The following is a 5,339-nucleotide window of genomic DNA, read 5'->3' as shown; positions in this document are numbered from 1 at the left end:
AATCTGTGCCAAATGCACTATATCTTTTTCTTTGTTTGATGAGTTGACAAGTTTTTAAAATGTTGACATTTTTCTACCAAAAGAATATCTAATTAATAATAAAGAATACAAATGTTTTTACAATTACCCTCTTTTCAGCTGCTTTTTCAAAATTAGCATATAGTTGTGCAGTTATGTTCCTGTTAGAAATTACATACATAAGGACTAGCTAGCTAACCAGCTAAAGAGATCACATTTAGAAGCTGTGAGGTGGTAATAATAATAATAATAATAATAATAATAAAAACCCACGACTTTGCACTTAGTATCAGTAGAATCTTGTTGTAACCAGTTTCTACATGCACATTAGTACAACAATAATTAGCTTCTTCAGATGTGAGTCAAAAGGGTTAATTGATTGTCTATTTTCACAAATGTCCCACACACTCCTGGTTTGCCTCGTGATGGAGTCATTACGTTCACCTTCAGCGTTAATACCTTGAAAAGACAACACAAACAAAGGCGCCCCTACATGAACCCACACAGGAAGATATCGCAATTGTTTATTGATTTACTAGATGTGGAGAGAGAAAGACAGAAAGAGGAATATTAAAGAATCATGAACAGGACCCTGTTGTTAGCTACATATTAAAGAGAAACAATGCATCACATTTTCTGATCAGACTTGAGAGTCTTGGCATAGTTAAACTGAGTTAAAGAGCTAAACTCTATATATTTATATAAAGTGAAAAATCGAATCTAAATATTTTTTATACCTATATTTAGGTATTTAAGTCATGCAGTGCCTATCATGAAGACAGTAAAGACCTGCTACAGCCGCTCTGATGTCTATGTTCTCGCAGTGTAGATTGTGTATTTGTACATGTGTCCACTAATCCAGTGTAGATTGTGCATTTGTACAGGTGTCCACTAATCCAGTGTAGATTGTGTATTTGTACAGGTGTCCACTAATCCAGTGTAGATTGTGCATTTGTACAGGTGTCCACTAATCCAGTGTAGATTGTGTATTTGTACAGGTGTCCACTAATCCAGTGTAGATTGTGTATTTGTACAGATGTCCACTAATCCAGTGTATATTGTGTATTTGTACAGGTGTCCACTAATCCAGTGTAGATTGTGCATTTGTACAGGTGTCCACTAATCCAGTGTAGATTGTGCATTTGTACAGGTGTCCACTAATCCAGTGTAGATTGTGCATTTGTACAGGTGTCCACTAATCCAGTGTAGATTGTGTATTTGTACAGGTGTCCACTAATCCAGTGTAGATTGTGTATTTGTACAGGTGTCCACTAATCCAGTGTAGATTGTGCATTTGTACAGGTGTCCACTAATCCAGTGTAGATTGTGCATTTGTACAGGTGTCCACTAATCCAGTGTAGATTGTGAATTTGTACAGGTGTCCACTAATCCAGTGTAGATTGTGCATTTGTACAGGTGTCCACTAATCCAGTGTAGATTGTGTATTTGTACAGGTGTCCACTAATCCAGTGTAGATTGTGCATTTGTACAGGTGTCCACTAATCCAGTGTAGATTGTGAATTTGTACAGGTGTCCACTAATCCAGTGTAGATTGTGTATTTGTACAGGTGTCCACTAATCCAGTGTAGATTGTGTATTTGTACAGGTGTCCACTAATCCAGTGTAGATTGTGTATTTGTACAGGTGTCCACTAATCCAGTGTAGATTGTGTATTTGTACAGGTGTCCACTAATCCAAGTGTTTCTCTCCATTTACTGCACATAGGAATTGTCCCAGAGAAAGAGTACCGCTCAGTGTCTGGGTCTGCACCACTTACAGAGGTATTTTTTCCACCATCCATACTGACTGGGCTTGGCACCTCTGAAAGGACGAGCCCCCCCCTTTGATACGCTCAAGCGCATGTAGGGCACCGTACCAGCTGGCGTTCAGGCCGGCAAAGACAAATGCAGCAGCACCTGGGCAGGAGGCCTAATCCATCTCACCCAGACTAAAGAGGAGAAGGGATGGGGGAAAGGAATGCATGGGGGATGAAAGAGAGCAGACTGGAGTGGTGAGACTGGGAGTGAGAGAGAGTTGGCCATGAGGCTGGGAGTGAGAGAGTGTGATGGGAGTGAGAGAGTGTTGGCCATGAGGCTGGGAGTGAGAGAGTGTGATGGGAGTGAGAGAGTGTTGGCCATGAGGCTGGGAGTGAGAGAGTGTGTTGGTCATGAGGCTGGGAGTGAGAAAGAGTGTTGGTCATGAGGCTGGGAGTGAGAGAGAGTGATGGGAGTGAGAGAGTGTTGGCCATGAGGCTGGGAGTGAGAGAGTGTGATTGGAGTGAGAGAGTGTTGGCCATGAGGCTGGGAGTGAGAGAGTGTGTTGGTCATGAGGCTGGGAGTGAGAAAGAGTGTTGGTCATGAGGCTGGGAGTGAGAGAGAGTGATGGGAGTGAGAGAGTGTGATGGGAGTGAGAGAGTGTGTTGGTCATGAGGCTGGGAGTGAGAAAGAGTGTTGGTCATGAGGCTGGGAGTGAGAGAGAGTGGTGGGAGTGAGAGAGTGTGTTGGCCATGAGGCTGGGAGTGAGAAAGAGTGCTGGGAGTGAGAGAGTGTTGGCCATGAGGCTGGGAGTGAGAGAGAGTGCTGGGAGTGAGAGAGAGTGTGTTGGTCATGAGGCTGGGAGTGAGAAAGAGTGCTGGGAGTGAGAGTGTTGGCCATGAGGCTGGGAGTGAGAGAGTGCTGGGAGTGAGAGAGTGTTGGCCATGAGGCTGGGAGTGAGAGAGAGTGATGGGAGTGAGAGAGAGTGATGGGAGTGAGAGAGTGTGTTGGTCATGGTGTGGGCAGAAGATGCTCTGGAAGACGGAGAACAAGGCAGCCATGAATAAAACAATAAATCAAAAGGATGTGAAGTGAAGATCAAAGTCATGCTTATCAAAGCCAATTTCTGTTTGTTATCATTAAACCACGTCTTACACAAATATGGTGTGATGCATGATTAAGGTCTTTGCAGGAATTACCTGGAATACAAGAGATACAGACCAACTTTCTCAAAGATCAGTAAACTGATGTGTTTCACATAATGGGAAAAAGTGTAGAGGAATAATGTTGGTAGAGATATAACATTGCCAGTGGGTGGTGGTTAGTGGGTGGTACTAAGTAATGGTTGGGGGGGTAGTGTGTGGTGATTGAGTGATGATTAGTGGGTGTTGAGAAATGAGTGGAGAGTGGTGGGGGTTTATGGTGGGCAGGGAGTGGTGGTAAGTGGGTGTTACACAATGAAAATGGTCAAAGCTTGATCCATACCTCAAGTACTTAGAATATCAACTACAACTCAGCTTGATGTCCCACACTTCATGTCTCATGGGAGACAAGCACTGATACGGTTCTCTCTCCTGGCTTCCAGATGGTGGAATGAACTTCCAGACTTCCAACCCAGACTGAAGACTTAAATATGTGAGGAATATTTAAATGACCATTGACCCTACACCCATGAAATTCATACTACTGTTGGGTAACTGAAATTCTAGCACCTATTGTTTGATATTGCTTGTTATTGCACGTATCATCGTCTGGTATAGAGCTCATACTTATTTGCACTAAGTATCAGCATTAATGCTTTAACTGTATTCTAATTTAACGATATCTTGAACTATACTGGCTGGAATACATTCTATGCATTAATGACAAAGCACTCGTGTAAAATGTAAATGTAAATGTGTTGGGTAATGGGGTTGGGTTGGGTGGGCTATGGTGAGGACCGGTACTGATGCGGGGTGGGTAGTGGTTGTTGGGTAGCAGGTGTGGGATGGTGTTGGGTCAGTGGGGTAGTAGTGAGTACTGCTGCTGGGGGGGATGTGTGTGGTGAGGTGTGAGGTCTGTTTTGTGTCTTCACACTTCACACTGTGCACTTCAGCCTTCTATTGATAAATATCACCATCTCATCTGCACTGATCAACTCCTTGATATCCAAGACTAACATTCTGGCATCTTAACCCTTTTCATTTTGCCCCTGCCCTCTGACCCCCAAGTTCCCACATCTCCCCAAGCTTTCCCACTCTTTTGATACCAAACAGTACCAAATAGTATAGTACACTGCAAAACTCTTGATGGTGTGTATCCATTCTGTAAATATGGGCATTTTTTATGTATTTCAGTTATGATAATATCTAAGCTATCAAATATTACTTCGCAGGTTCACAGGAAATTATTTCGGATGGATCTCACACTACCAAACAGTGCAATTTTGCAAAGATGGCAAATTAACATGATTAACATATGACTAGGACTATTAATGACAAGCAACAATATATTTAGAAAATATTGGGTTACTTTTAGATATTTATCTGGTTTCTGTCTACTCTTCATTTGTATATTTATATTTGCCAAATGACTAATCATATAATGACTAATCATATTAATCATTTGGCTATGCTTCTTGCCTTTAGACTACCTCGTATTACAGCAGATAACATGTTTCACCCATATAATGTGAGCTGCTTCAGCCTGTTTAGCCTGGTTTCGTTAGGCTTAAAGGCTCTTGTTTCAGACGGGGCCTAAACAAGCCTGGACACTCTACACAACAGCAACCTGACCACCCCTAGAGGAGAGAACCGCACATGGGTGATCTTCCTTCATCTGACATGGTGGGGGCAAGAGCGTATACAGCACAGCGGTGCTACTGCAGACCTTCAGATTTTATTAGTGTTACTGCTCGTTTGAGAGTCTGACATTCAATATCAACTACAACTCAGCTTGATGTCCCACACTTCATGTCTCATGGGAGACAAGCACTGATACGGTTCTCTCTCCTGGCTTCCAGATGGTGGAATGAACTTCCAGACTTCCAACCCAGACTGAAGACTTAAATATGTGAGGAATATTTAAATGACCATTGACCCTACACCCATGAAATTCATACTACTGTTGGGTAACTGAAATTCTAGCACCTATTGTTTGATATTGCTTGTTATTGCACGTATCATCGTCTGGTATAGAGCTCATACTTATTTGCACTAAGTATCAGCATTAATGCTTTAACTGTATTCTAATTTAACGATATCTTGAACTATACTGGCTATACATTCAAACGCAGTATATTAAGTCTATTGCATGTACACACTTTAACTCACCACCTGATTCTTCAGAGAAGCTCTTCTGCAACCTCGGCTGAAACAATCAAAACTATTTGTTACTTTTGCCTTTCTATCAGTTCAAATCAGTCTGGCCACGCTAATCTAACCTCTGACAGCAACTTGGCATTTTTCACCCAGAGAAATGCCATTTTCTAGGGATTTTCTCTTTTGTAGACTATTCTCTGTGAATCCTAGAGACGATAATAGTGAAAAATACAATGATTTTAGAGAAAAAAAAATCTGTTTCTCTGGA

Source organism: Brachyhypopomus gauderio, chromosome 3 (genome assembly GCF_052324685.1).
Source record: "Brachyhypopomus gauderio isolate BG-103 chromosome 3, BGAUD_0.2, whole genome shotgun sequence".
NCBI classification, from domain to species: Eukaryota; Metazoa; Chordata; class Actinopteri; order Gymnotiformes; family Hypopomidae; genus Brachyhypopomus; species Brachyhypopomus gauderio.
This window is presented reverse-complemented; position numbering follows the sequence as displayed.